Genomic DNA, 12,765 nt, shown 5'->3' with positions numbered 1-12,765 from the left:
TGATTGCCTACATGGCTGTGGGAACTATGGGCAGAGACTCCTAAAAACCTCCTATAAGCGAATAAAGCCAGTTCCAGACACAGAGGAACCATACTGGACAGCACAGTAACTAATAAATCTGCTGTAGCTTAAGCTGCAAGAAAATCAGAAACTCTAAAAATACAATCATTGTATAGTTTACCTTTTTATGTTTACCGGCCAATATTTTCAATACTGTAGCATGGCTGTTCTCACCTGGATTTGTCAGCCATCCAAAAAACCCTTGCAACTAATGATTATAAAAGATAGGAGAGCAATGTCATTTTTCTTAAGGGCCGCTCTCATATAACACACATAGAACAAATACTATCTGACCCTTGGAAGAGAAATTCACACCTAAAGCTGATGCAAGCTGTGAGACTTTTATAACAAACTGCAGTAACTGTTGGATTTGTTCTCAGTTTCCTACTCATTCAGATGAAAGTGTTCAGATGATGGGAATTCCAACAGCAAACATATTTTCCAACGGTATTCCTCCCACTGGAATGATGCTCTTTTTGGAAGGGAAGGCAGTCCAAACCTCCATAGACCAACAAATCCTGATAATAGATATAGTAGCTGTTGAAACCTCCTGTGTTCACAGATGCCTAAAGGGACCAGGGATGACTTTACACCAAAACATGTAATTACCAGAGTGTAACCAAGGAATAATGGTAGGAGATTATCCCAAGTGTCATTTATATTTGGATGTAACAGGAATAGGCATTTAAAATATTTATTGATGGCCTGTTCCAGACAATATGGGATACTATTGGCTTTGTAGAAATCAAACTAGAAAAGCTCTACCCCCTAAATGGCAAGTAATATGCACCATTGGAAATGTAGTCTCAGAGATAGATATAACTGATAAATCAGAACTCCCCAGAGGACACTTATGATCTTTTATAACAAGATAAAAGCAAAATTTGAATCCCTTGGTTGAGAGATCCTCTGGATTCCACAGATTTGTGAGAGGGTTCCTACCATGGTTAGGAGTGCCTGAATTAGAAAAGGCGATAGTGAATATATCTGGAGTATTCAAACAAATAGAAAATCAGACAAACAATGCAATCAATGCAACAAGAAGTTACCAGCCTCTCAAAGGTAGTCAAGCAAAACCGAATGTCTTTGGATTTGCTTTTGGCTTCCAAAGGTGGGTTGTGCGCAGTTATCAACACTAGCTGCTGTGTATACATAGATCAGACTGAGAATACAGACAGATTTGAAAGAAATTAGAATGAACACTGGAATCTTTCACAAAATAGAAAAAATCTAGGGGAAGATATATTTGGTTGGATAACATCATGGATTCCAAATTTAAATGTGATTGTAAGAAAACTGATTGACGTAATGATAATAGTTCTGACATTAATGCTTTGTGTGTGGATTCTATTCCAAATCTGCAAAATAGGATGGAACAAGATGCGTAGATCTGACAAGAAACATTTTTTCTGAAAAGGTCTCAAAAGGATGGATGGTTACTCTAACTTAAATCTTTTCACATAGTGTTAGGAATCTTGATCAGCATTATTAGAGTACTAGATAATCTGAATAAGAGAAGTTTTCAATTATTTTGATGAATATTTGTATATGTTTTAGTTTTGCAGTATATTTATGAATTTTCTGCAAGCATTGCTTTGGAATGTTTGTGGGGTTTTTCTGTGGTTGCCACAGTGGGCAGAGAAGATTCCTCCCTAAATTCAGCTTGGAAGCTCGCACAACATTTCATATAATTGTGGAATCAGATTTGCATACATCTTCAGAGCAAGGTATAAAATTACTATAATTGAAGGAAGTGCATGTAGTAATGGGAAACAATGTATGAAGCATGATTGTACAAAACAAGGAATGCTAAACTTCTGATGGCTCCTGGAGAAAGGGAGAAAGAACTGAAGAAAGAGAGAAAGAAAGAACCTTTGGGTTTGGAAACCAATGAAAGATTTGATAAAATTGGGAAGGTATTTGGTCCAAACGTAGGACCCTGACTGGAGTAATATGCTGAGTAGGTAGGAACAATTTGATTTCATTTTACCTTTGATTCTCCCTGAGGCAACCAGACTATTGTTATTGTGTAGTAAAATTCCTATATTTGTTAATACTGAACTTAACTAAAGAATTGTATTAAGAAGCATGATTGAAAGTGAAGGAAGTTGCTGACCAATCTGCTGAACTCTTCCAATCACTGCAACTGAAAAACAGGCTCCATACACCCTTTTTCCTGGATCCTGGTTTACATCACATCATTTCTACAGTTTTAAGACTAAGGGAAAGGGAAAAATCCTGGTCTACGCAAGCTGGTAACATCATGAAAGGATGATTCATTTGGATTGTTCCCAACTACCATGGACACTTTGAATTTAATATTATACCCTGTTGTTATAATATTTCTAATAAGAATTTTTAATTTTCTTGGTAATCATTGTATACATATACAAGTGTAGTACCATAAATGACACCAACCTACCATTCCCAGGAAAGCTTGCATCTCTCTTATGGTGTGGGGCTCTGGGTGTCAACAGATGGCTTCTTTCCATTCTTTGCTGAACTGTCAGTGTCCAGGGAAGATCTCAAGCCCCAAATAAACTACTGCTTCCTTGGCAATCTGTGCCTTGTCTTTGGAAACTCTGTACCCACTAAGTCCCAAAAAGTTTAACAAATTTACAGTACGTTGGATGCAGTCATCTCGTGTTTTAGCTGCAATCAAGATGTCATCAACATGTTCAAGAATAACCCCTCATGGCTCTTGTCTCCTCCAGTCTTTCAATTCCTTTGCTAGCTGGTTTCCAAATATTGCTGGGCTATTATTGAAACCCTGCGGTAGGACTGTCCAAGCAAGCTAACTTTTCCTCCCTGTTTTGGGATTTTCCCTTCAAAAGCAAAGAGCTCTTGGCTGTTTTTATGCACAGGAATGCAGAAAAAGGCATCATTCAAGTCTGTGACAGTAAACCACCCTAATTCATCTGTCAGTGTGATCAAAAGGCTGTAGGGGTTTGCTACAACTGGGTGTATGTCCTCTGTAATTTTGTTAATTACTCTTAAATCTTGCACTAATCAATAACTCTTACCATCAGCTGTCTTAAACGATGTATGTCTTACACCTAGACTTACACTGCACTAATAACCCATGTTGGGGGAATTTTTCTATTATAGATGCCAATCTCCTATGGCTTTTTAATTTCAAAGAGTATTGCTTTTGCCTTACCAGTGTGACTCCTGGTTTGAGTGCAATACTCACTGGTTTTGCTTGTTTGGATCTTCCTGAAACATCACTGGCCCACACTATTGGGTTGACAGCATTTTCTGAATTTTAAAATGGGGGTTTCACCACATTTTTCCTGTATAAAAAGTGCAGCAACTTTGACAAATTTAGATTCAGGAATTATAACTCATACACCCTTTCCCTTTTTAAATTTAATTAAGTTTCTCCAGTAAATCCTTCCCCCACAATGGCTTAGGGGAGTTAGGCATATAAAGGAATTGATGAGTTACCCAGTGCTTCCCCAGTTTGAATTTTAAAGGTTGGAAGAAAGGCCGTGTTTCACCCACCCCTGTCACCCTAACATGTACAGTATCTTGACTCAGTTTCTTCTCTAAAGTATTTAACACAAAATACACTGCTTCAGTACCTTTCAAAATTCAGTGTCGTCTTTCCCCAGCTTAGCTATAACCAAAGGCTCTGCTGGGGGAAAGACCTTTGGTCGCCATCACTCTGAGTCCTGTCCCACAGTGAGTTGGGGGACTGGGGATTTCTTCAACATCGGCCAGTCATTTGTCTAATGTCCCTTTTTCTTGCAAAAGGCACTCTGATCTTTGTCCAGAAGGGAAGAAGTTCTCTTGGGTGACTTCTCCTGAATAACCTTTTTACTAGGTTGGCGACTAGCTTTGTCAATTGGGTCTCAGTCCCGATACACCCTCCAGGCTACCTATAATAATCAACTCATGTCCTGAACCCTAATTTTTGCAGCTTTCTTCTTATATCATTCATAACTTGACCTGCGAACAGGAGGGTTAGATGAGATTTCCCTTCAGTTGAATCAGGATCTAGGTTTGTATATTTGATTGTAGCTTCTCTCAGCCTATTTAAAAAATCAGTGGCAGATCCATCTTGATTTTGCTTTATTTTGTAAAGTTTTGACCAATTTAGAGCTTTAGGGACACCATGTCTTAACCCATACACCATGAAATTCTGGTATTGTTTTAGCCTTACTATCTGTTCCGGCACATTAGCATCCCACCCTGAATCATCCAATAGGAAAACCTTCCTAACTGTGCCCTGAATAGATCTGAATTGTTAAAACCGAAAATCACGTTCAAAGACTCTCTAACTAGTCAAAGTTAGAAAGTGTTATGTTGTCTTAGTTTGGAATGGGAGGAAATTCAGGGAAGTGATGCAAAGCTTTTTGTGTAACTGACAGTTTGTGGAACTACTGAAAAGCTGAACATGCCACTGTGAAACACACGTGTTAAAGACGAAAAACCCCGGGAACTTTTTCTTTCTTTTCTGGTCAGGAAGGAAGTAACACCTCTGGGCGGGGTCCGTCCCGGGCTGGGCCAGGCCGGGCCCACCGGGCAGGGAGAGGGGGTACTGCAGGCCGGATAGAGGTGACCTTGCTAACATCTAGCTGCTGTCTACAACTCTTCAGCCCGGGGCCCAGCCGCACCGACTGTGCCCCGGGTCGGTGCCAAGATTTCACTCTCGCGAAAGTTGCCCGCAACCATCAGGCAGGGGGAAGGAGGCCACCCTCCCTCCCCCCCTCCAATCCTGGCGTGCTGCTGTGCTGCTGCTGAGTTCTGGCCTGGCTGATTAGATCTCAGATCTCAGCCTCCCAGTTGCCTCTCCTTGCTGACATCTAGAGCACTCAGCTCAGCTCGACCGGGGTCAGTTGAAGAGCATATACATTGTGAAAAATGCATGTATTTAATGATTGGCTTTTCACAAATATTAAAATGAATATTATATGTGTTGTGTTAGAAAGTAATGCTGAGTTAATTCTCTTAAGTACTGTGTTAAATATAGTTTTAGGTTATAAAAATTGTTAAAATAGAAACTATGCTATGTAGGATACTTTTTTTTAAAAAAGAAAGGACTCGCAGCAAGATAGCAGCCACAGGACACCTAAATCTTTCAGAGAAGAAGAATTTATGGCCCTCTTATCAGAAAAAACAAACTTCTTCCCGCCTCAAAGGCGCTGTTAGGATTGACAATGACCAGACAGAATCCTCTATTTGAATGGAATTTATGCATCATGTATGAAGTGTATGAATATGCAACAGGCTATTGCTTTTAAGGGTTAATCCTTTGTTAATGGGAGTCCTTTTTTGGGCTCGTGCTGCCCAGAAAAAGGTACCCAGACATCAGTAACTCTTTGTATTTGTTGTCTGCTATTGTCCTAATTCAAATTGTCCAAATTATTATTACTCCAATTGTATGACTATGCTTATAACCATTTTATTACTATTAAACTTTTAAAAATTTTAAAAACAAGTGATTGGCGTTTTTCACATACATGATGTTAACTATTTCAGTGCTTCAATCCTCTCTCGAGGATGCAAGCATGTAAAAGAACAGCATAAAGACATTGTCCTGGTTTAGGGCAAATTTGGGAGAGAATCTTCAAAGGGGGCCCCTCCAGAAAGCAAACCCACACGGCCCCTCCCCCCAACCAGTTCGGGAAGAATTCCTCAGAGAGAAGTGGAAAGAACCTGTTTATTTAACAGGCACAGCACCCCCCAGCACACAAAATGAACAATACCGGATGACATCACTCTTTCACCACTCTGAAAAAGATGACAAATTCAGAAAGTCTCTCTTGGGGGTGGTCGCTCTGTTATCAGTCCCTCCGGTGCTGGGGCAGCTGCTGCAGGCCACAAGGTGCAGTCCCAGGTCCCAGTTCGGAGCAGGTTCGAGTAGGTCCAAAAAAGGAAATGAGAAACAGTCCAGGAAGAAATTTGGACTGTTTAACTAAACTAGCTAATGAGCAGAAGCAAGAGCAAGCAGAATCAAAGCAGAAGCAAGAGCAAGAGCAAAAGCGAAAAGCAAAAGCAAAAACAAGCAAAAGCAGCACTATGTACTGCCCCATCTGTGTCCCGCCAGCCGTGGAGGAGCAGGCTGATAAGAAACCAAAACAAAACTTTCACTCTTCAGAGCCAGTCTTGAAGGCACAGAACATAATATCCAGCATAAACAGAACACACGAATGGGGATACAAGCATCATAACATCACCTTAGGACAGACATTAAGGTCAATGAAGAAGAAGTTAAGTCCCAGATGGGAGGGAGGAGGAGATACCTTGTTTTAGAACTGAAATCTTCTTGTAAGCTATGGAGAAAGGACTCTTTTTCTTTATAATGCATGAAACTATGGGGAGATGAAAGTGTTCAAATTAATATCAAGCAAAAGCCTCCATGCTAAGATAAGCAGATGTTGAAATAGCTGTGAACCCATGAGAAGTTTGAACAGAAACAGTGACAAGAGTAGTCCTGTGCTTCTAGGAGAAGAAGAAGAAGATTTCTGTTCCCAGAGATGATAATTTTAGAAATAGATAATGAGGACTTCTGACTTTGAACAGCTCATCTTTAAAACAATACTCCATAAGTCGACATGGCCCATCGACAAACTGTGGGAAGGCTTGTGGTAATAGAAAAAATTTCACAATGGCAGAGTTCTCCGGGCAGCTGCTATTCATGATGAAATTGAGAGCCACAAGAAAACTGTTTTTTCCTCTTGTGAATAAGTCTCCATAACCTTAAAAAGAGGGACTTCTCTCCCACAGTGAACTGAAGAAAGGCTATTTTAGAAGTGGTAAACTGACTGGAAATCTTGGCTGTAGTTTCTTTACATTGTCAGTGGGAAAGAAAAGGTTGTGGGGGAAGAGAAGTGTTCTGGAGATTTTGTTTTGATTCTTACTATTTTTTTTCCTTCTAGTTACTTTCAATAAAATCTTCTTTATACCCTTTTGAAGTTTGGAGCCTCCTTTGCCTTTCTCCTAACCCTATCTCACAGCAAGAAGTGAGTATATTGGTGATTAGCCAGCACTGAACCCGCCATATTCTTTGGTGCGTTGGCCGAGAAAATTTCAGAATTGGAGAAATCTTAATTTGGCAAACCAAAACCACTACACAAAATTAGTGAATTAGTGTTTCCACCCGATTTCAAGCTGAAACCGCCACATATGTTTATTACACCGGCGGGCGGCACAGGGGGAGGGGGTGTGAATGTTCCCGAAATGCGTGACTGCACTGCCCAAGGATTTTGGCTTTCTATTTATTTCCCAAAATAATAAATATGCACAACCCCAGCACCTCCTATCCTCGCTTTGTATTAAAATGAGATTATTAGTCTTTCATGCACCCGCAATTCTTCTCTTGAATTGGGTCAGTGGTCTCAAATTGGGTCAGTGGTCACAGGGATGAAGTCAGGAATGTCTTCATCAGGTCTCTGTGACCCTCTGGCACGATCCAAGGCCCCCTGCTTCATGATGGATTGACACAGAGTCCAGGTGCTGGGCATTGTTCTGCTGGTTTCAGTATCTTCCTATTGGAATAAGATCCCAATATTTCCAGGTGGAACATGCCTGGGCTGTTCTGAGCCTTAGCTTCTTGGCCGGAAGTAACTGCTGTGGTATTTTACACAGAGACACCTCTGGCCGGCTGGGAATCGCAGCTAGGCACTAGAATCCAAGCCCAGGCTTGTAGAAGGCTCAGTTTTTACCTCTGGTGAAGGTCCTTAGGCGAGGTGAAGAGAAAGGAGACGGATTCTGCCAGAGGGTTAATATCCAGAGTTTATTCCATGGTCACAGAGGTCTGAATCTTAGATAACAGCTCCAACAGAATAGCAAGCACATGGTCTAAGTGACTTTTTAAGCTCAGGGACAGGGGGAGGGGAAGGGACAGGTGAGCACCAATCAGGTGGGAGGAAGAGGGTCTCAGGGGACAAGGGACACCTAGACAGGCCAATGACCCCCAGGCCTGAATTGCATCCTTTGAACTTGACCAACCACACGATACCTTGCTGGAATGTTAAGCCTGATTGACAGAACTCACTCAGCAAGGGGGCGAGGGGGAAGGGAGAGAGGTATTGCCACACCTGGGAAGGGGCTGGGAAGTTTAAAACAGGAAATTGCAACACACTGCAACATCTTCCTATAATGGTTCACTTGCTCCACTTCCTTGTATAAATGAGCTCCTAACATAACAATTAGCTTTAGCTTAAGCAACTAATAATCATTAACCTATCATTGGTGTATCTAACTTCAATATGAATTGGTTCTATCCTTCAGCTAAAATCTTAACCCTTTAAAATAATTATCCAGATCAACCTACTATTTGTGCCTCTACAGAAGCTATAATAGCTTTATTAACCATCTCTCAGTTTGATCAAGCAATGTGTCCATCATAGATTTCAAATCACTTCAGTCAGGGTTCTGTGTCTTAATAGCCCTTGCAACCAAATTGGCTACTCTATCTGGATTTTCTTTATATTTTTCAACAGGGGTCTTCCACTGATCAACTCTGCAAGATAGTATGGGACTTTTATATATATAGGCTCCTGGTTACCGACTGCCTGTCTCAAAGGGGCTTGTAAAACTGGTTCTCCACTTTAAGATGTGGTACGACTGGCTATAGGGCTTTGCTCTCTTATGGCCCTTCGTGCTATTCTTCTCCTTGTCCGTCTGATCAAAACAGCTGTTCCCCCATCCTCCTCTCCAGAGGAGCTACCTGAATTAATACTACTGTCCGTTTCCGCTCGACAGGACCTGCTACGCCATGAAAACCAGTCAGCCTCAGCTGGTCTGGCTCGGCCAGGTGAGACGTCATCTCCTGAGCCTGTTCCCAAGCGAACGGTGTTGTCATAGAAACTCGAGCACACATTGTTACCTCTGAGAGTGGCAGAGATGTCGTCCCCTTGGTGGTAGGTCCCCTCTCCGCCCTCTCGATCGGAAGCTCTGCCCTCCAGCTTCACCTCTAGAGGCAGTGCCGTTGGCTGCATAGGATGGCTGTCCTCCCCTGCCTAGCTCCTCCCGACTCGGGAAGAATCGGCGGAGAGGGGGGAGGGGGAAAAGGGTAGAACGGCCAGAAGAACGCACACACGTCAGCTTCCGGCGGCGCCATTTCTGGGCGCAGGAGTTGCCCTTCCGCCTCCCTCGCAACCCGAGAGGCACCGCGGAGGCGTGGGGAAGGAGGGGAAGGGGGAAGAGGCAGCCAGAGCGAAGCCGGTGGATCCGCTTTCGCTAGCACCGCCGTCTCCCGAGAGGGGGGCAGTGGCCCATAAAAATCCCTCTTTCATTCCCCCTCCTCTTTTATCGGCGGGGGTATCGCTAAAGCCGCACTCTTGCCCCCGGCTGCCTCTGACGGCGGTGGCGGCGGGGGTGGGGCTGGAACCGCAGGCGTCCCCGCCCTCGGAGCAGGAGCCACCAAATCTGGTTCCACCTCCTCCCCACACCCCCCCACACAGTGGGCTGAGACCGAGCTCTTTCTTTTCATCCTTTTCCCCCTTCTGTCTTAAAAGCATCACATGATGTTCTTTCTTAGGTCCTAGCAGTTTTTCCTTACGTGATAAAAGCATAAAAAGCCTAGCATACTCTAATTCTCTGAAATACTGGTCTTGGCATATGTGAGACATCAAATTTGATATTAATTCCTTATCTAAACTGCCAAAATCAGGCCACATCTCATTGTTGTCTAATTCATAAGTTGGCCAAATTACTTCTGAGAGTCTGATTGCTATAGATAGATAATGAGATGATTGGGTTACTGTTATAAATGATCAAATCAAGAGCCAAACTTATAAGAAAATTTAGCAAAGATTTATTAATTTGTCTGCAAGACCGAATTTCGTTCATCACAAACCACCACAGCCAAAGAGTCAGCGTCGAGCCCGGGTTCGGCGCTGGGTGAACCTGGATCTGACTTCCAAAATGTCAGTCTCCCCCTCGGTTCACAAATGCTGCTTTGCGCAGGGAGTTCTTATACAGTTTATTCTGCCCGAGGCAGAGATGACCGAATGTTCTTTGTGTCTCTTCACGTGCATTGCCAGTCCAGGTGTCTCGATGTTATCAGGTTCGGGAAGTCAGCATTCACATGTATCAGGGTGGCGCAGTGGATTATCTTGGTAGATGTAATCGGAGGCGATAATCACTCTTGAGTGGTCCCGGCAATCCAGGGAAACCAGCGATTATTGACCTGGAAACGTCTATTCTTACGTTAAAGAACCTGATGTTATCTCAACGAAGTCCAGGAACCAGATGTGTATGAATAAGACACTGCTCCCAGCCAGGATGGTCAAAAGACATAGTTTGGATCTTACAATATTTTATACATTAATAGCATGAATTATCTCTACCATATACTACAATCCCTCCCCATTTATATCACCAATTTAATTCATGCTCTCAAATTGCTAAATTTTTCATTTTCTACTTCTACCCGCCACCATTAAGGGTCTTCCACAAACAGAGTACCCCTTTACACTATTCGGTACTCCCTTTGTGGAACACCCTGATATCCCATATTATTCACATTCGCTTTTGCTTGTTTCTTGAACTTTGCCAATACTTCGGCAGCGTTGCTGGCATACTTCCTTTCTCCCAATCTCATGATTTTAGATGTGTTGCCTCCAGAAGCTCCCTCCGGATCCATGGGAATTATGTGCATTCCCTGGACCACGGAGTGGATCAGTCTAATAACACACAGAATTACACAAGGCAGGAATAGGATTCCAGCTACTGAACAGAGCACTAAAAACATCACTTTGTTCCACCAGGCCCCATCAAACGATTTGTCCCACCATGAGGATTGTAAAATTGAGTTCCATTTTTGAACAGGGACATGGGCCACGTTTTTGATCTCGGCCGCCAAACCTCTTATGGTTTCCCCATAATCATCAGTCTCAATACAGCATTCTGATTCATTGAACTTTCCACACACTCCCCCTTCTTCAGCCAGCAAATAGTCTAAAGCTATTCGATTTTGGTACACAAATGCCCGTACCTGGGTGTGCTGCTGGCTAAGTAAATCCAGGGCCTCGGAGGTGTGATTCGATACAATTTCCACTACTGCCTGCAGCCGAATCAGTCTGTTCAGTAGATAAATCAGAGTCCTATACCCGTAGCTTCCATCCTGGGCCCACGTGGCCGGTCCATAATAATCAATTATTCTTGCCGCTGGCCACTCTTCCTCCCCCCAGGTTTGTTTACCACTTATCACTGGCATTATCTTTTTCAAGCTTCTTCTCTCCCTTCTCAGGGTCTTGTATAATGGAGCCCCTAACAGGTTACTTTTTGTTCGCGGGAGAGTGAAGAACACTGGCCAGATCATGCCTAAGGTGCATGATCCCTTCCACCTTGGGGGTAACTCACTGTATGCCTTCTTTCCACAGATCAAATAAATTCCATCTGGGGCTTTCCATTTGATATTTATTTTCCTTGGGTCTCCCCAGTATTCCCTCATGCCCTCCAAGGATTGGAAAGGGTTGGGTCCTGGATTTTTGACCCAAAACAGTCCCATTCTTTTGTTCCATTCACAATTTGTTTCTTTCCTCCGGCTCCAGTACCCCGAAGGAGGTTCTGGCTGCCAGACCTTACTTTTTGTGTCTGAGTTCACCATCAGGGTAGATACACAAGGAAGGAGTATATCCCACCATCTCAGTGTACTCCCTTCCTTCTCAACTGATAGATAGTTCCAATCACCCTCTGGTCCAAAATCCACCCCTCAGGTCTCTGTGCCAATTTTGAGACCCTCAGATTGTCCCATTTCAAAAGCTGTTCTGGAGCCAAACCTTTCCCTTTAGAAGGCCATTTTTCTGCAGACTTCAGCCCCCCACAAATCCAACAATTTGACAATCCTAATTCAGTTGCAATCTCTTGCATCAAGTCAATGAACAGGTTTCTGTCTGGGGAAGGTAGTTCCCCACCAGCATATTGTTTTTCCAGCATTTCATATTGTTCTCCCAGTGTTTTCAATCTTTCCTGTTCAGCTCTTTTCTTCCTCAGTTCTGACTCCCTTTGCCTCAGTTCCTGAGTTATCTCTCTCATTCTCCCCTCAGGATCCTCATCATTTTTATTTCTAGTGAAACAGACAACCCGATCATATTGCAGCCACACTCTGTTGTTATTTGCCTGTGCCAAGTCCAATATGAGTGGGTCTTTGTTTAAAGTAAATTTGCTGTCAAATTTAGCATTTCTCGCCATCCAATGCATTTTCCCATTCATCATGCATATCCCCAGCCTCGCATTGTCGTAGCACAATGGAATCACCTGGTGATACACGACAAAGATTGATTCTGTCTTTCCCCCAACCCCACATGGTTCAGTTGCATCAGTTACAAATGGGGATTGACATTGTTTCCACACTTCGTTATCTCATTTGATGTTTGTGCTCATCTGACTGCCCGTTCCTTAGCCCTGCCTCAGGATTGATGCACCAAATCTGTTTCCAATTCACACAATTTCACCCTTGTGCCATTCTTCCAACAGTACCGGCCAGGTTCCCTGATACATTCCTCTGGGGCTTGGTATGCTGAGGGTCTCCCATCCCCTACAACTGGGACCACCTGAGTGCAATTTCCACACTCATCTGTGGATCTCTCGCTTCCGCCTTTCCTCGGGACCTCAGTGTGCAGACTCTGTGTCCCGCACATGGCTAGGTTCAGGCCAATCAGGATTCCCACCAGGTGTACTCCTCTGCCTTTGCCTCTGCCCCCTGGGGTGCCACCAGAGGCGAGGAAGACCATCTTCGCAGCAGCAGGA

At 43.3% G+C, this 12,765-nt stretch overlaps 1 long non-coding RNA gene across 1 annotated transcript; it reads right to left on the bottom strand.

Moving 5' to 3' along the window:
* Positions 1-5,707: 5,707 nt before the first annotated feature.
* LOC141726837 (uncharacterized) lies at positions 5,708-9,453 on the bottom strand. The gene is made up of 2 exons (XR_012577801.1): positions 8,897-9,453; positions 5,708-7,776 (listed from the first exon to the last, which is right to left on the bottom strand). It is a non-coding gene; the product is annotated as an uncharacterized LOC141726837 (long non-coding RNA).
* Positions 9,454-12,765: the final 3,312 nt, after the last annotated feature.

Source organism: Zonotrichia albicollis, chromosome W (assembly GCF_047830755.1).
Source record: "Zonotrichia albicollis isolate bZonAlb1 chromosome W, bZonAlb1.hap1, whole genome shotgun sequence".
Lineage (NCBI taxonomy): Eukaryota > Metazoa > Chordata > Aves > Passeriformes > Passerellidae > Zonotrichia > Zonotrichia albicollis.
Note: the sequence above shows the minus strand (reverse complement) of the source record. Positions and strands in the feature narration are given on the sequence as shown.